The following is a 27467-nucleotide window of genomic DNA, read 5'->3' on the forward strand; positions in this document are numbered from 1 at the left end:
GTGAAGAAAAACTGGCTGTGCAGGGTCTATGCTGTTCCCCACCGACAGCACTTCTAAATTTAGGTCGAAGGAATGCGTCATACTTTCGGTGTTCACGATGCGGATGATTGTCTCTGTGAGATCGTGAAAGACAGCTCCTGCCATGATGCTGTGCAAACTTCTACGCCGTGGTGATGTCGAACTCTTTGCGGCCGCAACCAAGAGCGAGTGAAGCTGCCCGATGCGTCGTTAAGATTGGCTAGGCAGCTCATTGCGGGGTCGACGCTCGCTTCTGAAAACGGCCTGTCATATAAATATAGTTATGGGCGGAACCTAGATGCATCCGAATGATAATGCGGACTGTTCATTCGTTGTCGCACAGTTTGTGTCTGCTTTAGAAAAAGAAAGAATAGCTGGCGTAGGTGAATTTATTTAGTCGATTATTTGTCTCAATGAGTACTTTTCCAGGCTCATGAGCCTGGGCGCAGTTCAACTTAGACATCATGGGCTTAAGCTTTTAGTTTCCCATGTCCATGGTGTCTTAACTGAAAAAAAAGAGAACATCAAATGTGTTCGTTCGCGTAGTCTAATGAAGTCAAACGACTGTTCCATAGGTTTGTCCATCGTACAATACTCTTTGAGCGAGGAACAAGAGCGATGACGTTATTTTCTTTGCAGCGAATTAAATTTTTAATTTAACGCTATAAACTTATCTGTAACATGGTACTATAAAAATTCTACCCTGTTCCAACTTGATGCGTACGCCAAGGAAGGGTTGGAGTTGCACTTTATAATAAATCAGGTTATGACAATGAAATGAGAATTCCTTAAGAGTACTGATGACTTTTAAGTTTTAACCCTTAAACTCAAGCGTACAATAATAGTAGTCGTATGGAGGCACCAGAGTAGGAATATTCAGAATTTTTTATCTTTCACTGATTGATTTTTTCAGCACTTTTGTGGAAACAACATCAGGTTTAACGACCACTTACACCAACTTCATCGCTATCTGCTTGATTCATCTGGTTTTATAAAAGTATTGCAAACATCGTAGTAATCCAAACCTCTCGCCTCGTCAATCTTAGTTTAATTATCAGAAATGTAAAGGCAGCTATAAATGGTGGCGCTGCAACCCTAGATTTAAGCGACCATCTTCCTGTTGTTATAATTTACCATTCAAATGTCAGACGTAAAACCACTTCTAAGCTGAATAATTTGCAGTTCATAATAGGCAAATCCTAGAACTCATTTAAACACACCTTTATAACGCCTTATCCTTGGCCAGCCGTAATTAAAACAGCAACTACATATGACGCATGTTCACATTTTATTGAAACTATCTTACAAACACATCATTAATACTGTCTTATTGAGGGTTTAAACCTTCAGAGAGAAATTACTAAAACATGAAACAGTTTCTCCTATACGGCCATGAAAAAGAATGAAAATTACTTGAGTCCTGCCTTTCTGAGCTAGCTCCTATACCTTCTGCGTTAAAAGTATTTAAGGCGGGAAGCAGCACGTAAAACGCCGAACTGAGATGGCAGAAACATCATTTTCAAGGCATTTTTTAATGCCGTTAGGCGGAGCCTTGACACAGCCTGGAAAATAGCAAATAGCAACCTTGCGCGCAAACGTAACATAAAAAAAGCTTAGAATGGTCTTGAAAAGGAATGTAAAAGCGTTTGCCGAACATATTTATTGCTTTCAATTAAAAGATTTAAGAAATGTCCGCCGGTTTAGCATTGCTAAGCACGAAATATTGTGCGAAAGTACCGTTTTTACAAGTGGACACCGCCGCCACGTATCTGAAAGCGTGATTGTGGCGTTCACTGACCCAGGGAGCCAGTTATGCGCGTCTTCAAATATTTTATCGTCACTGCCAATCTACCCAATATATTCCGGCAAACTATGCTCCAGTGCCGCATTTCTGCAGAATATTGTCAACGCCAACGCGTATTGCTCTAGCGCCATGTTTCTGCGACAGTGCTGTCCCCGCCAACCCATGCAGCGCACATCTCTCTCTCACTACCGCCACATAGCTGAAAGAGAGAATATTAGTTTGTTAGTTGTATTAGTTGATGAAGAAGACGATGTGCAATGCACAGCGTGAAAATGTTGCAGTTCAACACGAGGCGTGCTCCGACTGGATTGCTGGACACGCGCATAGGATGTGGGAGCAGTAGAGTTTCTCGCCGCAATGGATGTAGGAGGGAGTCGGGAAGCCTGATGATCCCTGATTGGAGCAAGCAGTGTGTGGGAGCTATGTAACTAATAATTTCAGAGGTCAGTAGTGTCGTTAGGCTGTAGCTTTCCACAGAGCACAAGAGACATATCGAGTTTATATGATCATTTTTCCCCTAGCACTATGATCATTTTTCACTATGATTGATCACTATGATATGATCATTTTTCCCCTCTCGTTGCGGAGAAATCAAAAGTTGCTACATTTGAAACCTGCGCTTCAGAAAGATGTCTGAATTCGCTCTCTGGCGTGGTTATTTTCCGGGATTATTAAAGCGTTCGCGGCCTATTCGTTCGTCACAGCCGCCGTCGACTGGTTCACCGGCTCGGGCAGCAACACGTCGAGGCTGCTCGGCAGCCAATAAGGACTCAGAGCAGCGCGGCGTAGATGCCTCGAGTCGACCGGCGTGGAGCCGGATGTCAGCCTGTACGGTGTGCCCGCTCTGTTTTCCCGACGGGGGTCGGCGGTGAATTTGGGGGCACTACTGCGCGATCGAAACGGCTGTGACGGACCGAACATCGCATAGTGATCTCTCTAGAAAACAACCTACTCATGTTATTTCCGTGGGCTGAACAGCACGCCGTCGCTATGGCACGAAGAGGTCCTTTTGTGGGAATTTCCCGTCGCTGAGCACGGCTCTGTTCCACACAGATGGCGCTTTAAGGCTGTTGAAGCTAGGGTGCGTCGATAGCCAGCGCGATTTCAGGGTGAGGACAAAGCTCTCGACGGTGGCATTTTGCGTCCCACTCTCCGGTTGGGCAGCACTGAAAACTATGCGACGGCTGCCCGTTTGAAAGAGAAAACGGCCTCTACTGAACGGAATTCCGCAAATTTGGTGTTATGTCAAGACAGAATGGAACCAGAGATTGTTTAAACAGTGAATCAGAGTTATTTACGCTAGAGTATATCGTCTTTCGAAGCTACTGTCCAGTAGTCTGTCTAGTAGTACTGTCAAGTAGCTACTAGTCTAGTAGATGCTTAACCAACTAGCCCGCCAAAACGTGTTAACGCAACTTATTTCGAAGCTAATCTGCCAAGAAAATCGGCACCTCGCGAACAGTCGGTGCATTGTTACAACTCGCGTAGCATATTCAAATGCAGACTCTTGACAAACGGTGCTGAAAAATTTCGATTAATTTTCCAACAATCGGTTCTTGGTTACAGTAACCTACTTATTACGTGGCAGAGATTTTGGGATGGACCTGAGAATGATAACAATCTGCCGGTAAGGCATTGTCTACGGCACGTTTTGTTTCTGATGGTTTGCCGGCATTTCCGTGCGCGTGTCTGGTCGTTGGCAATCAATCTCGAAAGATCCCCGCGTAGCATTACTACCTCGATGGAAATACGAAACACGTAGTGGAGAAGATCTTTAGAGATGGCATTTTTCGTTATTAGCAATCTCAAAGGTCTCCCCGCCACGTATCCCGTCATTTGACAGACATGGCCTGTAGTATGCTTGTCTTGAATTCTTCAGGCATGGCTGTGGCTCCGAAGTGACCTGTGATCGGTTTCTGGTGGGAAGCTTGAAATATTTTCTTTTTCCTCCGGAGGCTTGCAGGGATTGCAGAAAGGTCGTCGTGTTGGGTGCGAAGTCGGCACCTTGCGAACAGTCGTTGCACTTTTACAACTGACGCAGCATATTTGAATGCATTCTCTTTGATACGGATACTGTAAATTTCGATTAATTTCCAACACTCAGTTCTTGGTTACAGTAAGCTACTTATTACGTGGCAGAGATTTTGGGATGGACCCGAGAATGATAACAATCTGGCGGTAAGGCTTTGTCTACAGCACGTTTTGTTTCTGATGGTTTGCCGGCATTTCCGTGCGCGTGTCTGGTCGTTGGCAATCAATCTCGAAAGATCCCCGCGTAGCATCACTACCTCGATGGAAATACGAAACACGTAGCTGAGAAGATCTTTAGAGATGGCATTTTTCGTTATTAGCAATCTCAAAGGTCTCCTCGCCACGTATCCCGTCATTGGAGAGACATGGCCTGTAGTATGCTTGTCTTGAATTCTTCAGGCCATGCCTGTGGCTCCGATGTGACCTGTGATCGGTTTCTGGTGGGAAGCTTGAAATATTTTCTTTTTCCTCCGGAGGCTTGCAGGGATTGCAGAAAGGTCGTCGTGTTGGGTGCGAAGTCAGCACCTTGCGAACAGTCGTTGCACTTTTACAACTGACGCAGCATATTTGAATGCATTCTCTTTGATACGGATACTGTAAATTTCGATTAATTTCCAACACTCAGTTCTTGGTTACAGTAAGCTACTTATTACGTGGCAGAGATTTTGGGATGGACCCGAGAATGATAACAATCTGCCGGTAAGGCTTTGTCTACGGCACGTTTTGTTTCTGATGGTTTGCCGGCATTTCCGTGCGCGTGTCTGGTCGTTGGCAATCAATCTCGAAAGATCCCCGCGTAGCATTACTACCTCGATGGAAATACGAAACACGTAGCTGAGAAGATCTTTAGAGATGGCATTTTTCGTTATTAGCAATCTCAAAGGTCTCCTCGCCACGTATCCCGTCATTGGAGAGACATGGCCTGTAGTATGCTTGTCTTGAATTCTTCAGGCCATGCCTGTGGCTCCGATGTGACCTGTGATCGGTTTCTGGTGGGAAGCTTGAAATATTTTCTTTTTCCTCCGGAGGCTTGCAGGGATTGCAGAAAGGTCGTCGCGTTGGGTGCGAAGTCGGCACCTTGCGAACAGTCGTTGCACTTTTACAACTGGCGCTGCATATTTCAATGCATTCTCTTTGATACGAATACTGTAAATTTCGATTAATTCTCCACCAATCAGGATTACTTATTTCGAGCTGAAGTTGGATATTTTCCGGAGATTTGCATTCATACAGCCTCTCATTCTTTATGAAATCAAGTGGGAGAAGTCGCCTTTGACGGCTACTAATACAGTCATTATAAGGAAGAACCGTTAATGTCGAGCAGTATGCCACCACCGCCAACAAAAGTAGTTTTGGAATGCAAGCACTTCCGATGCCTTAGCTCTTATACTTCAGAGTTGTTGGCTTCCAGCCGTCTCACTTGACGAGCCATTCCTACTTTTTTCTGCGCGCGCTGTCCTGAGCGAACCAAAATAGCCGCTGCCCTTTTACAGTGTTGGCAAAGCACACGGGAACGAAATAGCCCATTTCAGCTTGATCTCCGCGACTATTGCATCACATGGGCAATACGAGCTCGCTTGAAGCAGCCGAACCGGCTGTGCCACGCACTCAGAAAGACCCCATCTGATGTATTCAATAGATTTAAAGCGGAAAGCTGGTCTAGTTGGTGATCTTTAGATTCAAGGCACATGGCAACTAGCGCTAAAGACAAGAACAGAAGAGAGACGGATGGGCTAGGTGTGTGGCACTGCCCTACATCCACCAGCTGACACACCACCTAAAGAAGGTGGTGCAGAAAGGCAAGGTCCGAGTTGTGCTTAATACGCCAGATAAACTCGGCAAACTGCGCAAGGCTATTAATATTGCCCCGAAACAGGAGAAACCGCATTGTCCGATAAAACATCAAATGCCGTATGTGGCTTACAAGACCAATGTGGTCTACAGAATTCCCTTGTCATGCGGGAATTGCTACATCGGCCAAACTGGCCGTTGTATCAATGTCGGGCTGATAGAGTAGGAGTCTGGCTGTCGAGGCACTATAAGGTTCGGCACACTTGGCGGCACATTGCAAACGGTGTGAGGATTAATGTGCTCCGTTATGTAATCAGACACAGGTGATTTTTTCAAGTTCAGATTAGGAGGAACGTGAAAAAATTCAGGGGCACTTTGAGTGTCTAAAGTGCGTAAAGGCGAAAGCGTTTTCCGAACCACTTTCGCTGCTTCTGCGGCACTGGTGGCGTCACATATAATTGAGTACTAATTACTAAGTGATATGACAAATCACTAATTAATTGTTAATTACTAATTAATACCTGAACACTAATTAGCTGCTAATTAATAACGCTTAAGCTTCGCCTTTAACAGTGGAACGCGACAGCGTGTTGTAGCGCTGCCAGGGAGTCCACGGAGCGCCACCACCCGTTCGGCGCGATGCCTTGCCCTTTGAACGCAACGCTTTTTGAGGAAAGGAAATGGCGCAGTAATTCAGACATTTCGGTGGACACCTGAACCGCACCGTAGAGGAAGGGAGGAAATGGGAGCGAAATGAGACAAAGAGGGCCCGTAATGGAGAAAATGAAAATTGTATTTGAGGAAAGGAAATTACGCAGTAACTGTCTCACATATCTCGGTGAACACCCGTCAAAATTCAGGGGGGACAATTTTTTGACCTAAAGTGTGGTCACTGATGTGTGGTTAGATGTTAAGCTTCGCCTCTAAGAGTGGAACGCGACAGCATGTTGCAACGCTGCCAGGGAGTCCAAAGAACGCCATTGCCCATTCGGTTCTACACCTTGCTCGTCGGTAAATTGGTGTTTGAGGAAAGGAAATGTATCGGTCTCTCATATCTCGGTGGACACCTAAACCTCGCCGGAAGGGAAGGAAGGAGGATGGGAGTGAGCGAAGAGACCGCATTCATTAGACGTGCCTTTGTTCATTCCGAACCATCGAGCTGGCATGGCCGAGTGGATAGCATGCTCGTCTCGCACGCCGAAGACCGAGGTTCGATTCCCGAGTTCGACCAATTTCCTACTCGGCTTTATTTATTTGTATGGCCTGGCTAGAAAGTTAATTAGGCTAATTAGGCAATTAACTAAGCTCAGTCCCACTGACATGGAGCATCACTATACAATCCCTTCAGTTGGTTGAATGGTTACTAGCTAAAGTACAATTGGCCCCGTTTTGAAATTCGCGCACTGTGACGTCAGGGCCGTTTCGACCAATTGAAAAGCGTGACATTTCTGTCGACAACTGCTGCTTACAACGATGAGACATTAAAGGCTTTCGCCTTAATACTGGAAGCTTTCCTCATTGACCTGGAACGACTGTCGTGCGTAAGCAACCCATCCTTACCATTGTCATCGAAAGATTACAATTCCTGAACCGGAAGGTGACATTGCACATGCGATTTAGGCCGTGATCTTTTGTGTTTTTTCCTATATACTGAATGTGTCTGTCTGGAATAAATTCAGTAGGTGTCTAGCGGTCATAGTGTCCGCCTCTCTTCTGTCCTTGTCTTTAGCGCTAGTTACTCTGTGCCTTGAGTCTTGAATAGACTTCTCCCTGTTGAGTACAATAGAGGGACGCTGCCCGATGGGAAAAATTGGCCAATTTCGTCTCGGGTTTGCATGTTTCGAGCGTTCCCCGTCGCTTTTTTTCTGACAATTTCAGATGGCTCATTACGACCTGCAGCACTTGTTATCCTGATTATAAACTCCTCGGTACTCGCCACACATTCTGCACCAGGCTGTCAGGAGATAGGACAGAACGTGAGCTTGTGGAAGCCTTCTATATCAAGAAGCGAGGTGATAGTTGCATTAGTGACACGTCCGTTGTTCTTCGCCACATTGAAATGCTGTTTCTTGATTCATATCTGTGAGAGGTGATTGTCGGCGATCAAGAGCATGGATAAGGGCAAAGGCTATATAAACGCTCTTCTTTGAATAAATCCTGTTGACAGTGCAGCGCTCGTCCTGTTCCCTTACTCGTCCGTGTTGCCGTCTTGCTCGCTTATGTCTTTCACCAAGAAGTCGCATGTTTTGCTATCTGATCAGAAGCACGTGCGCCGATGATGTGGACCTGGAAGCTGTAATCCTCGCGCAGCTGTCACACACACGACCACTCACTCACACTCACGGACGTTGAGTCAGGCAATATGAGTGCAGTCATGAGTAAGTGTGCCGACCTATGCTATGCTATGTTCTTCCGAAGGAGCTCAGGGCCCGTTCCTCTCATCATTCTCGTTACGCTGGCAGGTTTACTTCAGGGCTGTAGTTGTAAAATGACGAGAGATGTTGCAGGCAGGGACTACGTTTTTTTTTCGCTCTTTCTCGCTCGTCCGCAGGAGCTGATTACTGCTGATTACACGCATGATTCACTGTGCTCCACCGGCTTGCTTTCTATGGAGCTACGGTCGCATTGTTACCTGCCGTTCGTCGCGCTGGAGGAGATACGTGCAAGAAATAGAAATGACATATAAGAGGAGCGTGCATTTGAAACAAGCAAAGGAAATGGCAAGGAGGTATAGAATCAGATTTGTATGCCCACTGCTGCGTGTGCACCATCTATATTTTCTACGGATGTTCACCAGCAGGCCACCTGAGGACTGCGCTAAATCAGCGACAGCTTTTTGGAAATTACTTCAGAGATGTTTGAAATCATGCCGGTGTGCAATAAGTTTAGGCCTTTGGAGGGTTTGGAGTTCTCCGGTTATTCGGAGCATATAATGGTTCGCGAGCTTTAGGTGATCACGAATAATGATCTGATTACTTCTTTGTTTGTTTCGTGTTTTTTTATGCAGTGATTTATCACATTTATTCGAATATATGGGCCGATCGGCTATTCCAAAATCGCGGCTCTGCAAACTTGGTGGTTAACGAATTAATATGCGAGTCACAGCCAGCAAAAGGCGTGCAGCCGGCTTCCAATGCAGAAGAAAAATGGAGAGAACGGCGCCATTGATGCTGCTGCGGAAAGCCTTGCCTTTTAGAAAGTACTGTAGGTGCAGCCACCGTTACTGCGTAAAGGTTTCACAAGCACTTATTTATCAGGAAACCGGTGAAAAATATTCTGAGGTAATGCCGATACAAATATAAGCACGGAGCTACGCTGTGCTTTTACCAGCCGACTGTGGTCTCGTTGTTAAATACGAAACTTCTCCCGGCAACTCAGATTCTCAATAAGCCATGTCCTCCGATGACTCCCAAACGTTGGTGGCTTATCGACAGCATTACACGACTAAACGAAGGCGCGTACAGTCGGGGACAAAAGTCTCCGGACCACGTGTTCCTCAAACGAAGCATAGAGCTTCGTTTGTGCAGAAATCTGCGCACTTGTGCATATTTGCGTCCACGTGGCCGTACCACTGTTTTTGCCAACTCATTTTTTTCTCGTGCAGCAGCTGACTGGAACGGCCTTGCCCATAATATTGCTGCCATAACATGTTCATCATCATTTTCAAGCACTGTTGATTCCTGCATTTTGTAAACCCCACCCCTTATGTAACACCCTGGAAAAGGGTCTTTAAGGAAAATAAAGTGAAGTGAAGTGAAGTGAAGTGAAGTGAAAGAACAAAAATTTACCTTTTACCTCCACAAGTGTGGTCTCCAGCCGCCGACTAATAGCAGAGCTATCGGCTTCGTTAGAGGAACACGTGATCCGGAGACTTTTGTCCCCGACTTTACATATGAGCTGTGCTATAGCGCGTTCTTGTGGACGAAGTGTTGAATTCGCTCTCAGTGCGTAAGTAGGCCGTCTGCGGTGACGAGTTTCTGACGGCGGCGCTGGAGCTCCGACATGCGATGCCCTGTTCCGGTCTACTTAATCGGGGATGCGGAGAAAAAAAATGTAATTTTAAGAGCGGGATGTGCCGCTTACAGAGCCCAAAAAACAAGCGTTGCCCAGTTCCGGTCTGCTTATCGGCGATTTTGGAGAGTGTTTATGAGAAAAATTCTATTTTGCATTTTATTATCGAAGGTTCGTAAAGTGATACGGAACTTATCTTCTATGTTAGGTCATCAACTGCGCAGCACGAATGTAGAAAATGAAGTTTTTTTTTTTGCCGTGAATGTAGGGCGCGAGGTGTCGCCTAAAGAGCCCAACTATGTTGTTTTCAACGCGCAGCGCAGGGGCAGGAAGACATATCGCAGCTTGTTTGTGCCTTTTCTGGCTTCTCGGGAAGGAAACCGCGAAGGGGCAAAGAACGGAGCAAGAAGACAGAATAGGCACTGCTGTACACTGTAGACCCGAATACGCCTGCATTTTATAGAAGGGAGTGCGCTAAAGGACAGCCTACTCCCCTTTTTACTCCTTTGTGTTTACGACAGAATTATGCATAAAGCAGCTGAACTTTTCATTCTACCACATTTCTGGCTTCTTGAGGCTGCAGGAGAAACGCATTAAAAGCGGAAGAAACACGATACAATCCTGGTCTTGAGAACCTTAATCGGCCGGCAGAACGAATCTAATCAGTCAAGCGGAAACTCACCACGTGAGCATCGAAGACTGAGTTCTAGTCTGCCCTTTATTTTTCATTGCACCTAGGTTCTACTCTAGTTTATGCCAGTTATCTTCACTATTCAGATTATTTCCCTGAGTTCTTAGCAAGAAAAAAGTGGCCGCTCAGTTCAAAAGGAGGAGAGGAAAAAGCTGCGAGCAAATGCCAATTAGTAGCATCGAATGGAATAAGAAGACGGTATCTATGCAGCAAGGGCTTTTGTTTTAGAAAAATATACGTCAAATACAAATACAGCTCTTACGCACAATTTGAACTTTTTCCTCGAAGTTGGCATTTTTTAGGCAAAACTGCGCATTGAGAAATATTGTCGTTTTGCACAGTGCACATCCATAATTTATTTTGAAGGTACTTTGTGGATCGAAATTTCGTGGAGAAGAAGATAATGGGCAGGGTGGTCCAAGGTTATTGAGAACACAAGATTGTGTGACAACGCCCTTCGGAGCGCCAGTGTGCCCGTCGCTGCCGCGCTCGAATCGAAGAGGCGCAGGAGCACAGGGTGCTTCGCGTCACCTGACACTCCCATGTACTGCATAAGATTGGACCACCCTGTATTCATCGTCCTCGCCTGTCAGATTTTCATGGCAAAAACAGACAAGTTTTTAAATACAAGTGGCAGAAAGAAAAACTGGTCTTTTTTAAGTTCCGCAGTTTTCACAAGAGGTTGTCTTAAAACGACAATCTGTTCCCATCATCCTGTACGAGGGGCTTCCCTGGTGTCAGCTATACCGGAAAAGTTTCTAAATTCGAGTCACTTTAAAAATGAAAGTTTTCTAAACTGACACACTCTCTAGCTAATTGTCATACCAAAAAATTTTTCCACACTCAGTATAACGTGCTAAAATTTTGGGTTGTTTCCTAATGGCATAAAGATACCTCATCCCTGCAAACTTCATAAAAATCAGCGACTGGTAGAAAAGTTGACGCTACAGTCCTGTATCCCCCTTTAATTAAATTTTGTCGTCTCAGAGTTTCCGCTCGTCGACTTTTACGGCGTCCAAATTTGTTCTTTTCTCTCTGTTCAGTCTTTGAAGTTCGCGGCCTATTTATACTACGTATGGACCAATATTCAAGTAAATACGGAACTTATTCATCCTGCGAACTATCACTTGAGAGTCGCAGCAGCAAATACATTTAAAGATACAAACTAAGCAAAAGTGTATGCTTAAAGTTCAAAATTGAGACAGTTTAGCAAGAACTTAACTGGAGCTATAACAGTCACAAAAACCACCTTTACGTATCGTCAAGCTCGACCTTACGGCGCCGAGGACACGATTAGGGTGTTTACACAGGAACTCGGCCGAGCTGCGCCGCGGCGCTTTAGTCAAGTTACTTATTTCCTGGTGCTGGACAGTCACCATACTTGTGGTTGCGCGCCTGTACTATGCAAGGGGCTGAGCGCTGCTTCGGAGCGTTGTATTACTGCTATAGTTTTCCGCATGAAGCAGAATTTTGAGTCATGCGACTCAGTGAGTAATCGAAGTGTTTATCGGGAGCCGAGCGCGACCGTTACGTTGCCAGGATTGCCAAATTCAATGGCGAGAATCCGTTACCACTGACGAACAGCTTACAGGCGACGAGCACAAATACCTCCGTGTGGAACGCGTGGACATTTCCGACAATTGGGGTATGCAACAAGCTTCGTGACGCTCGACGATCTAAAGCACTACAAACCATTGCAAACTCCCAAATACATCAGCAGCGTCTTCGTGCAGCAACAGAACGTAAAAGTTATCGTCAGTGCAATCATCACCGTCTTTAGGAAGATAGGCAGCTCGTGTGAATAAGTTGTTAATGCAAATTCATTACTGGTCTCATTGCGAGAAAAACCGGCTGCATGTGTGCACTCGCATATGGAGGAGAAAATTCACGCAATGCAAAGAAAAATAGGGTTATTCAGATTGCCGTATGATGCACACAGCAAGCTGAGCCCTGCCACTTCAACAACCCCGCAGATGTCGTTTGTGCATATATACTCGCCAGATTATGTACTATATATACTCGGCTAGCTTGCGACATGGATTCGATCCGAAGACATATGCAACTCCAATTGTATGCATTACAAGACTTTCGTGTCAAGATTGCGATGCAACTGTTTGTCGTACAGCGTTCCGTGTGTGGTCGTACGATTAATCGCTGGATACAGTTTTCATGTGCAAGCCAGATTGGAGGCTAGCTTGCGACCGGGATTCACACCGACGATTTATGCGCCTTCAAATGGATGCCTTCCGAAAATTTCGCATCAGAACTGTGATGCAACCGTTCGTCGTACAGCGTTCCAGGTGGTGTCATACTCGCGCTCGTGTGCGTTTATTCGCAGGTGGGTTTCGATACATCCAGGCGCAGTAACGATTTGGCATTCACACAAGCAAGCAGTTTCAACTGTCTCTGCCAATTTTTTTTCTTAAAAATGTTTTGGGCTCTTGAAGTCGAAATTTTTCCGCATTTTGATTACATTGCAGTCCTGCACTCGCAGTCATTTCAGGAGAAGCCGCTGCTGCCGTGATAATTTCCGAGGCCTAATGCCAAAACGATGTACAGTCGTGAGCAATACGAGAGGGAAGAAAGTGTGAGCATTCATTTATTGATCAGTCGATAACTGACTGCGGCGGCCGCAGTTTCTTTTTTGGTTTCTAACTGTTTTTCTCTTTGGAGGTAGTATCCAAAAATGTTCCTATGCTTGCAACAGAAATATGTAGAAAAATTCGCAACTTCGTGCGAAAACTGTTTTCTCTCCTATTGCTTCCGAGTGTACAAGCAGGCCGGGGTGAGTTTATCCTGTGCCCACATTAGATTATTGCGTTCTTGTTTGAGGCTCCAGTGCCACGCAGTGAAAGCCGCTCATGTATCGATAGGTGAATGCGTGGCTGCCAACCCATCTTACCGAGCTTGAAAATGTCAATAACAGAAGTCGATGTCGAGTCGTCGGGTACAAAACAGTGCCAATACATAAGATGAGGTTGTCTTTATGTTTTTTTTAAATTATAAGTACCATAGTTGCTGGTTAGAGTAACCTACTTATTACGTGATGTAGATTTTGGGGAGGACCCGAGAATGATTACAATCTGCCGGTAAGGCTTTGTCTACGACACATTTTGTTTGTAAAGGCTTGCGAGCATTTCTGTGCGCGTTTCTCGTCGTTGGAAATGAATCTTGAAAGATCCCCGCGTAGCATTACTACATCGACGAAAATACGAAGCCCGTGGCGATGGAGACCTTTCGAGGTGGCTTTTTTCGTTATTAGCAATCTCGAAAAGGCTCTCCGCCGCGTACTCCGTCGCTGGACAGACATGACCTGTAGTCTGCTTGTCTTGAATTCTTCATGCCACGCCTGTGACTCCGAGACGGTTGTGTTCGGTTTGTACTAGGAAGCTTGGAATATTTCGTTTTTCCTCCGGAGGCTTGCAGGGATTGCAGAAAGGTCGGCGACCGTGTTGTGTTCGATGTCATGCTCATTGGGGATGAGGTTTTGGAAACAGAATGACAATAGCTCACGCCAGAACGATGTTTGCAGTGAAGAAAAACTGGCTGTGCAGGGTCTATGCTGTTCCTCACCGACAGCACTTCCAATTTTAGGTCGAAGGAATGCATCATCCTTTCGGTGTTCACGATGCAGAGGAAGGTCACCGTGAGATCGTGAAAGACAGCTCCCACCAGGGTGCTTTGCAAGGTTCTACGCAGTGGTGATGTCGAACTTTTCGCAGCCGCAACCCTGAGCGAGCGAAGCGGCCCGTTGGGTAGTTCAGGTTGGCTAGGCAGCTCCGTGCGTGGTCCACGGTCGCTACTGAAGACAGCCTCTGTTATATATATATATATATATATATATATATATATATATATATATAGGGTGTCCCAGCTAAAAGTAACCAAGCTTGTTAAAAAGAGGATGATCCATAGCCGAGTGAGGCCAACTGAGGGTTGTTGCCAGTCGCGTGTCCTAGTCTGTAGTATTTTTTTTATTATGCAAACATGATTAATTAGCAGAGACTAATTAGCTAACTTTTTAGTTATTGCCTACAGGAAGAAAGTGTCAGTGCAGGAGTTGTAGATCGCTTAGAAAAATAACCGTTTGCCGTGTTTGCAGCCAAGTATCACTGATACAACTCGTTTTATCTGACTTAAAAGAAAGCCCGCGAAATACAAAAAGAGCCACGTGATAGGGAAGCAGTTTCAGCGCTCCCAGACGACCGGCCAACAAAGACATTCGCTTATCTTTGCAACGTTGTCACGCACGGGGTTCGGCGTTTTGCGATGGTTGCGAGATATACGCCAGCAACTCTCGCATCGGCGCTAGGGCGACCGTTTCTTCAGCGCGTGAGGGTGCAAGTTAGCGGCACGGCCACATCCCTATCACTCGAGGCGAGGTTACGCGTGAAAAAGCGCTCCATGCGAGCCGCGCTTCACTTCCTTGAAAAGCAGCACCCGCTCACTTTCCATGACGCATAAGCAGTTCCTGGCGCATATCTCGCCACCACCTCAAAGCGCCGAACGCTGCTCGGGACAGCGTTGCAAATATAAGCGGATGTCGTTGCTTGATCGCTCGTTTGGGAGCGCTGTAACTGCTTCCCTATCACGTGGTTCTTTTTGTATTTCGCGGGCTTTCTTTTAAGTCAGATAAAAGAAGTTGTATCAGTGCTACTTAGCTGCTAACACTGCAAACGATTATTTTTCTATGGGATCTACAACTCCTGCATTGGCACTTTCTTCCTTAAAGCAATAATTAAAAAGTTAGCTAGTTAGTCTTTGCTAATTAATCACGTTTGCATAATAAAAAATACTGCAGACTAGGACACGCGACTGTCAACGACCCTCAGTTGGTCTCACTCGGCTAGGGATCATCCTCTTTTTAACAAGCTTGGTTACTTTTAGCTGGGACACCCTGTATGTATATATATATATATATATATATATATATATATATATATATATATATATATATATATACGAGGGGGTACCCATAAGAAACCAAACCGGACTAAATTTTTTGGTCGGCAAAGCTTCTGTGGTACCGCGTTTTGCCACTAGGAGCGCATAGAACGAACATTCCAGAGTCAGTAAGACGAGTGCCGTCGTTGAAGGAGGTCAGACTAGTTTAGGCAGAGTTTTAGAGTGACGACTGTTTTGTGTGAATGTCGTTTTTGCAATGGCTGATTTTCGTGAACAGTGTGCGCCGGTGAAATTCTGATTTTCGCTCGGAAAAAGTTGAATGGAAATGCTTGAAATATTAAGAAAGACGTACAAGGACGATGCTATGGGGACAACTCAAGTGTTGCTGAATCGAATCTTGAATCAAAGCAACAATCATGCCAATGGAAAACTTCAAAATTCACCTCGCCTCAAGAAAGCTGGTCAGGTGAAACCAAACCTCAAAACAATGCTGATTTGTTTTTTCAACGTAAGAGGAGTCGTCCATTGAGAATTTGTTCCGCAGGGTCAGACAGTTAGCCAGGCTTTCTACTTGGATGGTTTGAAAAGATTGGACAACAGTGTGCGGTGGAAGCGGCCAGATTGGCGGCGGTCGGGTGACTGGTTTTTCCATCATGGCAATGCCCCTGCTCACACAGCCCTGTGTCTACGACAATTTTGGACTAAAAATGGCGTGACCCCAATTCCTCAACCCTCATACTCTCCCGACCTTGCCCCGTGCTACTTTCTTTGTTTCCTAGAATGAAAAAAAAGGTGAATGGAAAGCGTTTCGCTGATGTTGCTGAGGTGAAGAAAAAAACGACGGAGGCACTGTCAAGCATCACAAAAGATGAATTTAAACAATGTTTTGAAAAATGGAATGAAAGATTTGACAAGCGTATCATTGCAAGTGGGGAATACTTTGAAGGAGATTGAAAGTCTGTGCTTAAAATGTGAACAAATAAGTTCAAACAAAAATAAGTCCGGTTTCTTTTGGGTACCCACTCGTATATATGTATATAGCTAGGCAGCTCCGTGCGTGGTCCACGGTCGCTACTGAAGACAGCCTCTGTTATATATATATCGCTTAAAGCTTATTCATTAGAAAAGCAGAAGAAAAACAACCACACGCCACCGGTGGGATCCGAACTCACGACCTCCGAATTACACGTCCGGTGCTCTACCGCTGAGCTACGGCGACGGCTGTCAAATCTTCTGCTTTCGTGGTATTTATGTTTAAAAATCACCTAACTTTGATAGTGTTCATCAGCGCCATCCACGTTCTTAAGCGGCGGACGTAGCACGTCCTGAGTTACGGCTGATGTGACGTAGAACGTCATCGAACGGCGAAGGTGGAAGCTGTGTGAGAACCCTCTTATGCTTCCTATGGCGTCAAGGCTGCCAGAACCGAGACCCTCGCTAAGCAAATTAAGCAAACAAGGGAAGGGGATGAGGGGCTCGTTATAAATATGAGAGAAGCCAACAGCCACAGAAACCAAGGGGCACAGGGGATTTTTATATATATATATATATATATATATATATATATATATATATGCGAAATTGAGAAACGCTTCGTTTATTGGGAGTCGACGTTTCGGACAGAGCCTGTCCTTTTTCAAGACTGTCCTTTTTTCAGTCTTGAAAAAGGACAGGCTCTGTCCGAAACGTCGACTCCCAATAAACGAAGCGTTTCTCAATTTCGCATCTTATTTTAAACTAGCAACCAAGTACGTTTACCTTATTGTGCTATATATATATATATATATATATATATATATATATATATATATATATATTCGCATTTTTCAACATGGCGCCGGTTATAGAACGGCTGTTAGCGGAGGTCGAGGCTCTTGAAGCTAAAAATCGATTCGTTCCGATACGTTTTCAAGCACTGGCCATAGAGTATCATGCCTCTGTCGTATTTCTTCAAAGAGTAGATCATCACTATACAGCGAAGAAGCTTCCGCACTGAGCATCATCAAGCTACAGGACACAACACAATTACAGTGCCGCTGCGGTGGCTCAGTGGTTATAGTGCTCGGCTGCTGATCCGAAAGACGCGGGTTTGATCCCGGTCGCGGCGGTCGAATTCCGATGGAGGCGAAATACTAGAGGTCCGTGTACTGTGTGCTGTCAGTGCACGTTATAGAACCCCAGGTGGTCGAAATTTCCGGAGCCCTTCACTACGGTATCTCTCATAGCCTGAGTTGTTTTAGGATGTTAAGCCCCATAAACAAACCTATACCAACCAACAACATAATCACACTGGCAAACCGCACAGACACGCTACCACCGGGAACTGCGGTGCAGCTTACAGCGCCAGATCAAGGTGGATGGCGTCGCTGGGTCGCCAGTTTTCAGGTGACTCGCTTTGCAAAAAAGCTTCCCTGACTGGGCGGCCCGAAACTCTGTAACCCAAAAGTGAAAACCGAAACCGCTCGGCGCATAAGCTGCGCAGTCACAGTCGTATCTGGGCTTGTAAAAATCGAGAGTCCGCCAACATTTACGCCCATGCTGGCAGAAAACGTTGTGCACTTTCCGCTCAATGCAACTATAGTCTGACCAAAAACACTGCGTTTTCTCGCTTCCGCATACCATCCCTAACGACGATCTGTACGTAGCGCACGAAGTCTGAATGCGTCTTACGGAGCTTAAGTGTTGCCCCCGAATAAAGTCCCATACTACTACTACTACTACAACTATTATTACTATTCCTCCTCCTACTACTACTACTATTAACCCTACTACTACTACCACTACCACCACTACTACAATTACTACTACCCCAACTACTACTACTAGAATTACTACTACTGCGACTGCTGCGGCGACTATTGCCACTGCTGCTGTTGCGACACCTGCTGCTACTGCTGCTGTTGCTGCCGCTACGGCTGTTGCTAGCGCTACTGCTGCTTCGACTGCTGCTGTTCTGCTTCTGCTCTGTTGCTGCTCCGACTGCTGCTGCTACATGCTACTGCTGCTGTTGCTCCTGCTCCTCGACTGCTGCCGCTACTGCCGCTGCCACTGCAGCTGCCACTGCTGCTGCTGCTGCTACCGCTAGCGCTGCTGTTGCCGCTACTGCTACTGCGACTGCTGCTGCTACTGCTGCTGCCATGGAGGAAAAAAAAATTAGGAGGGAGCGGGACATCATGCGATCGGCCTCTGCAAGATATCCTCCTCTGACGCCGCTGCCGAGGGCCCTTTTGCGCACTGACTCTTGGGAAATAGGCCCTCCACAGTTACCAGACTGCCAACCAGCTTCGGTTGCGGTGCTTTATAGTGAACGTCCGTGCTCCGATGTAGCGTAGAAGCGCAGCGCCACACGAGAGAGCAAAACCGAAACAGAAATCCGGCTAATAGCTACCGTTGCCTTGTCACATGAGGGCCTATTTCCCATGATGCTTTCCATTATATTTTTTTATGACTAAGCTTCTAAATTATGACGTCACGCTCCCTCCTAGTTTTTTTTCCTCCATGGCTGCCGCTGCTGCTGCTGCGACTGCTGCCGCGATTGCTGCTGCTGCGACTGCCGCCACGCTTGCTGCTGCCGCGACTGCTCCTGCTACTGCGTCTGAGACTGCTGCTGCTACTGCTGCCGCAACTGCTGCCGCAACTGCTGCTACTGCTGCAGCTGCTACTGCTCCTGCTAGTGCTGCAGCCACAACTGCTACTACTGCTGCTGCTACTGCTGGTACTGCGGGTACTGCTGCCATGAGTACTGCTGCGACTGCTGCTGCTCTAAATGATGGGCTACAGCTGCTGCGACTGCCGCTGCTACTGCTGCTGCGACTGTTGCCACAACTGCTGGCACCACTGCTGCTGCGACTGTTGCTACTCTGAATGCTGAGGTACTGCTTCTGCGACTGCTGTTGCTACTACTATTGCGGCTGCGGTTGCTACTGCTGCTGCTACTGCCAAGGAGGAAAAAAAACTAGGAGGGAGCGTGACGTCACGCGCTCAGCCTCTGTAAGACATCCTGCTCTGACGCCGATGCCGAAGGCCCTTTTGCGCACTGACTCTTGGGAAATAGGCCCTCCATAGTTAACCAGACTGCCAACCAGCTTGCGTTGCGGTGCTTTATAGTGAACGTCCAGGCTTCGATGTAGCGTAGAAGCGCAGTGCCACACAACGAGAGAGCAAAACCGAAACAGAAATCCGGCTAAGAGCTACCGTGGCCTTGTGACGTGAGGGCCTATTTCCCATGATGCTTTCCATTATATTTTTTTATGACTAAGCTTCCAAATTATGACGTCACGCTCCCTCCTAGTTTTTTTTCCTCCATGGCTGCCGCTACTGCTGCTGCGACTGCTGCCGCGCTTGCTGCTGCTGCGACTGTGGCCGCGCTTGCTGCTGCCGCGACTGCTCCTGCTACTGCGTCTGAAACTGCTGCTGCTACTGCTGCCGCAACTGCTGCCGCAACTGCTGCTACTGCTGCAGCTGCTACTGCTCCTGCTAGTGCTGCCGCCACAGCTGCTACTACTGCTGCTGCTACTGCTGGTACTGCGGGTACTGCTGCTACGAGTACTGCTGCGACTGCTACTGCTCTAAATGATGGGCTACAGCTGCTGCGACTGCCGCTGCTACTGCTGCTGCGACTGTTGCCACGACTGCTGCCACCACTGCTGCTGCGACTGTTGCTACTCTGAATGCTGAGGTACTGCTTCTGCGACTGCTGTTGCTACTACTATTGCGACTGCGGTTGCTACTCCTACTGCTACTGCCAAGGAGGAAAAAAAACTAGGAGGGAGCGTGACGTCACGCGCTCAGCCTCTGTAAGACATCCTGCTCTGACGCCGATGCTGAAGGCCCTTTTGCGCACTGACTCTTGGGAAATAGGCCCTCCATAGTTAACCAGACTGCCAACCAGCTTGCGTTGCGGTGCTTTATAGTGAACGTCCAGGCTCCGATGTAGCGTAGAAGCGCAGCGCCACACAACGAGAGAGCAAAACCGAAACAGAAATCCGGCTAAGAGCTACCGTGGCCTTGTGACGTGAGGGCCTATTTCCCATGATGCTTTCCATTATATTATTTATGACTAAGCTTCCAAATTATGACGTCACGCTCCCTCCTAGTTTTTTTTCCTCCATGGCTGCCGCTACTACTGCTGCGACTGCTGCCGCGCTTGCTGCTGCTGCGACGCGGCCGCGCTTGCTGCTGCCGCGACTGCTCCTGCTACTGCGTCTGAGACTGCTGCTGCTACTGCTGCCGCAACTGCTGCCGCAACTGCTGCTACTGCTGCAGCTGCTACTGCTCCTGCTAGTGCTGCCGCCACAGCTGCTACTACTGCTGCTGCTACTGCTGGTACTGCGGGTACTGCTGCTACGAGTACTGCTGCGACTGCTGCTGCTCTAAATGATGGGCTACAGCTGCTGCGACTGCCGCTGCTACTGCTGCTGCGACTGTTGCCACTACTGCTGCCACCACTGCTGCTGCGACTGTTGCTACTCTGAATGCTGAGGTACTGCTTCTGCGACTGCTGTTGCTACTATTGCGACTGCGGTTGCTACTCCTACTGCTACTGCCAAGGAGGGAAAAAAACTAGGAGGGAGCGTGACGTCACGCGCTCAGCCTCTGTAAGACATCCTGCTCTGACGCCGATGCCGAAGGCCCTTTTGCGCACTGACTCTTGGGAAATAGGCCCTCCATAGTTAACCAGACTGCAACCAGCTTGCGTTGCGGTGCTTTATAGTGAACGTCCAGGCTTCGATGTAGCGTAGAAGCGCAGCGCCACACAACGAGAGAGCAAAACCGAAACAGAAATCCGGCTAAGAGCTACCGTGGCCTTGTGACGTGAGGGCCTATTTCCCATGATGCTTTCCATTATATTTTTTTATGACTAAGCTTCCAAATTATGACGTCACGCTCCCTCCTAGTTTTTTTTCCTCCATGGCTGCCGCTACTGCTGCTGCGACTGCTGCCGCGCTTGCTGCTGCTGCGACTGCGGCCGCGCTTGCTGCTGCTGCGACTGCTGCCGCGCTTGCTGCTGCTGCGACTGCCGCCGCGCTTGCTGCTGCGACTGCGACTGCTGCTGCTGCGACTGCTACCGCGACTGCTGCTGCGACTGAGACTGCTGCTGCTACTGCTGCCGCAGCTGCTGCTACTGCTCCTGATACTGCTGCCGCTACAGCTACTCTGTATGCTGAGCTACTGCTTCTGCGACTGCTGTTGCTACTACTATTGCTACTGCTGTTGCTACTGCTGCTGCTACTGCTGCTGCTACTGCTGCTGCTGCTACTGCTGATGCGACTTCTGCTGCTACTGCTCCTTCTACTGCTGCTGCTGCTGCTTCTGCTGCTACTGCAGTTACTGCTATTGCTACGAATACTGCTATTGCTACTGCTATTGCTACTGCTACTGCTATTGCTACTGCTGTTGCTACCGCCACTACTCCTACTCCTACTACTACAACTGCTACTGCTACTGCGGCTGCTACGAACTGCTACTGCTTTGTTAATATTGCATTGTAGGTTGCTGCATAACACTCCGATATTTGGAGTCTACAAGAAATAGTGCTGCTGAAAGTTTATTACTGAAGGTAATAGAGGAATATAAAAGTGATAAAACCGTAATGACCCTAAATTAGGGAATGGCACTGACCCGCTTCTCTGACCGAATTTGCGATGTCTGCCCACGTTTAAGAACACTAAGTGGCCTAAATTCATCTGGAGCCCTCCACTACTGCGCTCCCATAGCCCATGTGTCACTTCGGGATGTTATCTCCACAATTCCCAAATAATTAGCGTCAATAACCCCCAGCAGAAGTTTTATACAAGTTAGTAATTACTCACTGGCATCCACTCAGCGCAGCCGTACGGCTACAGTGGAAAGCTATACAGCTTTCTCAAAAACTTCGTCGGTAAAGAAAAATTCGTCCTGGTCCTGGGTTCGAACCCTGGACCATCACTTCAGCAAAGCAGTCGCTCTACCAACTCAGCTAACCGGGACGCGTATTACAGAACCCTATCCCGTAGGCGCACTCAAGCAGACAACGCCCAGAAGTGTGATCATGTGACATGACGCCGCTTCCGTCGACAGCAAAAATGGCTGCTTCATGCATGGCCGCGGCGGCCATGGTATAGTGTTTTCACGTCGTTGTAAGCAAGTGGTTCTAAGACTAAGGGTCTACGCAAGCCGCCTCGTTGGATCATGGATACTTGCCTCTGAATGCTTAAACTGCGTCGATATCAAGATCCTATGCAAACCGTGCGGTTGGATGCTTGACATGCATATTCAAACCGACGCTAGAGCTACGCGGTGCCGATGTCACGAAGCGTTTATTTGGGGCAGTTTGCGGTCGTTGCAAGCGTTCTTAATTCCTGCGAGGTTGGCAGCGTCGAGTAACAGCTACTCACCAAGGAGAAACGAGGCTGTTCATGGCGGATTTCCTGTGCGAGCATAAGCTGCACAGCACACTGAAAAAGGCCCGCGTAGTGGAATTGATTGCGCTCGGAGCAAGTGCTTCTCCGTCAGGGCACAGAAACGCGCACGTGTGAAGGCTCAGTACGCGCGCAGTTTTTTCAGAATTCTGAAATGAACTCGGTGTTGTGAAGCTAGCCGCATTGGTTGCAGTGATCATGGCCGAAGCGAGCGTTGTTATACGAAGTTGTTTCTGCTATGTGTCCATTACCGATTGTGATCGCGGTTCGTGTAGGTGTTGTGCTTGAAAACTGTCGTGCGCCCGACGCGACACGATCTTAGCTGAAAGGCCGTCGGACTGCTTTCTTCCGTGATTACAGCAGCGTCGCCATTCTTCAGCCGCTTTGTGCTCCATACAGTACATTTTGTGGTGATGGATGCTCTGGTTACGACGCGTGAAAACACCGGTGTGTAGTGCAACAGACTCTCCCGGAGCGCCGACTTCTTTTATTTCCTGCCGCCTATATCGGTATATGTCTGAAAAAAATGTTTGCGTGAAGAACTGCTGACAACGCGAAATTCCCTGCATGATGGTCGGCTGAGCCAGATGAGTAGTTTTCTGTTTAGGTTGTGATAACATGGTGTACTCTGTTTAAAATGTGCTAACTTATCATTGTGGGCTGTGGAAAAGTATCTGTGAGGTTACAGAGGTTATAATGTGAGCAAATGGCTCAGTTCTTTTATTTTTAAGCAGCTTAATTCATTTTCTTCGAGAGCAATACGTGCCAGGATTTGAGTTGCGAGTGACCAAGCACTATCAATGATTTTGACACCAGAAAAAGATGTGCTTTGTCAACCAGCAAGTGTGTGAGCCGGTGGAGTCGGTGTTCCTAGCAGTTCATGGCTTAACACAAAACTCTGCACACAGTGCGACAAGGAGTATGATGGCAATTCCAATGTGTAACAAAAATATATGATTCATCATTCAGGCAGTGTTTGACTCAGCTATTCAAATCCAAAAAGTTTTAACAGTCTTCGCACTCTGCATAATTGTGCGATAATGGGCTCTGCGCATTTTTACTCCGTCCACTGTATTATAACCCGAGTTTCCATGTTAACAAGGCGTGAGTGAATTGAAAAGTTTTGTCCTCAGAAATACTGTCCATTATTTGAGTCCATAATAAGAGGCCTATACTAACGAGGCATGACCGTATACATGAAATTATGGTTATTTTTTAGTTGTCATGATGACAAGTAATTATGCTGTGTAATTTAACTAGGGGACCTAAGAAGTAAATTTGAGTTTGGATATTATGAAAGCTGATCAGAAGAATGTGTTGTATGGTATTGAAGAATAACAGTTGGCTTTACCTAACGCCACTTTGAAACAGCAGATAAGAAAATGAGCCTTGTGGAGCTTGAAAACCTACGCTAGGGATGAATGACGACGGGAAAGAACAAACAACACCACCGCACAAAGTAGCCTTTCTTGCTCTGTCGTTCTCGTCCCTTAGCACATCGTCGTCAACGTGCAGACTGGTCCACACGACAGTACACTCAGCTCAAGCTGTGTGAAACTTACAGAAGGCGACAATAGGAGAGGAAGCAGTGTGTACATACATATATTTTGCGCATGCCGTGAAGATATCTTCCTGCCTCATCATAGCTTGGCCCTTTATGTGTCCTTCCAATTATCACCCAGCACATATAACCCTATTTGTACCGTTGACAAGCGCGCCAAATCGTAAAACACATTTTGTATTCTTGCGCTGCTAACATGTTTTGGCCCATTAAGTTGCGTCATCCACATCATCAAGGCTTTATAGGAAGCATTCCTGCTATAGCCAATTGGCTGTCATTCTTTGCAACTTGTACTTTCACATTGACTGCAAAATCCCCCTCGACACTTTTTTTCTTGGCTTTGAAAAAGCATATGATAAGATCCCTCACGTATGTAAGGTTCATTTTCTCTTGCTATTACTTGCATCCATTAACTCTAAACTGGATCCAAGCTTTAACAACCAGCCGTTGACAGATTTCTCATGCTAACTCTTACGCATCCTGCTTTTTTTCTGCATTCTCGGGCTAATGTTTGCTAATGTTATTAAGAATGCACTAATAATTTTTTACTGTCAGGATAGCTACATTTCGCCTACCTGTAAGGCCTTACCGAGAAAGGCCTATTCACTGCATACTCGTTGAAATACTCTGCGATTAATATTGCTTAAAATATAATGTGGTCTCAACTATTAATCCTTATACACCAACAAACATAAGATATTCACATCATAGCATATCCTTAGGGTAACGAAGTTTTATATAATTTACACCAAAGAAAACTTTAATATATTAACATAAGCTACATGTCTTTTTAAAAATCATATTTAGTTTGCACCAATTTTGGTCCGCTTTGTATTTCGTGCCTCAAATGGCGGACATTTAAAGGGTGCTTCGCCCAGGACAGTGAATTATTTTTAAAGATAGGTTTGATGAGTTATAAGGGCGTCTTTCTTCAGTAAAGTACTGTTATCAGTGGTGTCCACCAGAAGACAGCTTAACATATTAATTACCAAGTTAATTAACTAGAACCTAATAGTTAACTTTTAAATATTGCAATTGGGCTGCTATTTATACTGAGATTTGTACCCGCCATTACTGAAATCCATACAGGTTTCTAAATCTTCTACGACGGTAATCTCGACGTAGCTACAGCACCGAAAATGTGGGCCGTTTTCGCGCTCCGAACCAAAAACCCAGGAGCAGAGCAGCGCGTGCAGCCACGCATGCCAGTGCGTCACCTGGCGGCCAGCGTGTCACATGATTTCACCCCGCTGACGCTCCACGAATGGACAGGATGGGTCCAATGCGCCCAGTTTTACGATAGTACGAAAAAGGCCATGCAAAACGCTCGCCGCTGGGTGACGGACTCTTTGTATTATTAACAGTCATTTAATTGGTAAGACTTTTTCTTATTGGCGCCTGGCATCATGTAATATTCTGCGATTCCTTCCAGCTTCGTTGCGTCAATTGATTTCCCTTTTTTAAGCGGTTAAATTTGGTTCCCACTTGCATGTAGCCTCAGCGGCCCTAAGTTGGCTTCATTTAGCTTCACTTGCAAATGGTGCAGGCTGGGCCCTTTTTGCATTGCCAGAGAAAAAAAAAACATTTAATAGCGAGAGCTAAACTACGCTACCCAGTCGAACATTTTGCCGTGAGCCTGGGAGGTCGATAGTGCGCATGTGTGAAACAAGAGAGAAGCAGCAGGTGCGCGGCGGTCCACCGAGATATGAGAGACAGGCGTCGTTCCCTTTCCTTAAAGACAATTTTCATTTCATTTTCCTTCCCTTACGGCGCGGTTCGGTTGTCCACCGAGATATGTGAGACTGGCGTCTTTCATTTCCTTCGAGGAAGACGTCGCGCCGAGCAGGTGATGGCGTTCCGTGGACTCCTTAACAACGCTGCAACACGCTGTCGCGTTTCACCGAATACTTCTTCAATTATATTCACAATTATAGTCACAACAACAAGCTCGGGAACGTGCGTAACCAGGGGGGAATTGTAGCTCTCGCTACTTATAACCTGGCATAGCTGAGCTAAGCCACAGCAAATTTTTACTTTTCCTTTATGTCGGGACAAGGTTGTTCAGATAGTAGTGTTAAAAGCTAGCCTGAACTGAACAGCGAAAACAATACACGACTACAGTCGCCCCGCTCAAAGATTGTTGCGTTTTATGGAGACGCGATGGCGTCGTATGGAAAAAAAAGTAATCCGCACAAAAAAAAGAAAACTTAGGCATTCACGACGTCACTTTTTTTCTCACTTCGGGAAAACTACTGACCCCTATCTCTCGCACGATGCAGGCACGCTGAATGTTTAGCCATGTTTTAGACGTATGAGCTTCTATGCAAACTACGTTGTCATTGTGCACAAACCTTGCATCAAATAGAAAGGCGGCTATGTTCTAAACGCCTTGGACATAACGCTCTCGGCTTCCATCGCCACTCTTGGTGCTTTACGTGCCGCCGTGTACCGCCGCTTCTCTTTTTCGTGCTGGCCAGTGTGCTCAGCGTCCCTCGCTACTTTAGTTGTTTGACACACCATAGCGCTCCCCTACACTGCACTGGCCTTTGGGACGCATACGGATGCCTCGGCCCCCTTCTCACTTTCGTGACCAATTACAGAAATCGGCCATTGGCTGCACAGGGGCACCATTCTGCCTCTTCACTCACCCGGATCCATCGCACGCCCAAGGCGGAAGTGGTGCCGGTGCTAAGCATTTGGAAGAGCAGTACGAACGGGAGAAATATGATGAAGAAGATCATTTATAACAGGTAGCACAAGGAGCTTATAATTACGTAGAGCACGTAACGCGAGCGGCTGCGGCGATGTTCTAAGGCATCGGGAAACGAAGCTGCTCTGTTTGCGCTTGTTCGAATATCGCCTAAAGCCCGTTTCACATAAAAGCGAAAACGCTAGCGAATCCTGCCGCCACGGCGCAAAAACCTGTTTTGAGTCGTCGCGGCGGCTCGAGCGGCAAGAGCGGCGAGGCTCCAAACAGTAGGAAATTTTCACTGCGACGCTCCGCTCACTCACTAAAGGCCGGTTCACATGCAAGCGACTGAGGGATTGAGTGACGCGACGCAGCGAAAATTTCGAACTTGTTGAAACCTCGCCGCTCATAGCAGCGACGAGTCAAAATAGGTTATTCCGCCGCGGTGACAGGATTCGCTAGCATTTTCGCTTGCATGTGAAAGAGACTTAAGTCGCTTCCATGTGAACTAGTTTTAAGGCTATTACAAAGCTTCTCTTTGCTGGATAACATTAGAGCGGAAAATA

General features: G+C 46.9%; 1 protein-coding gene across 12 annotated transcripts in view; it reads right to left on the bottom strand.

Annotated features, from left to right (window-relative positions):
- LOC149354266 (uncharacterized) overlaps window positions 1–27467 on the bottom strand; it is a 124149-nt gene that overhangs the window by 94628 nt on the left and 2054 nt on the right. Inside the window, exon 3 of one of the 12 annotated variants that reach the window (XR_016291260.1) lies at window positions 17055–26900. The exons of the other annotated variants lie outside the window; for them this stretch is intronic. The gene's annotated coding sequence lies outside the window, so the exon portion shown is untranslated. Of the gene's footprint in view, window positions 1–17054; window positions 26901–27467 lie in introns of those variants that run through there. 12 annotated transcript variants of the gene reach the window in all.

This window comes from Amblyomma mixtum, chromosome 3, assembly GCF_055824585.1.
Source record: "Amblyomma mixtum isolate Tamu chromosome 3, ASM5582458v1, whole genome shotgun sequence".
Lineage (NCBI taxonomy): Eukaryota > Metazoa > Arthropoda > Arachnida > Ixodida > Ixodidae > Amblyomma > Amblyomma mixtum.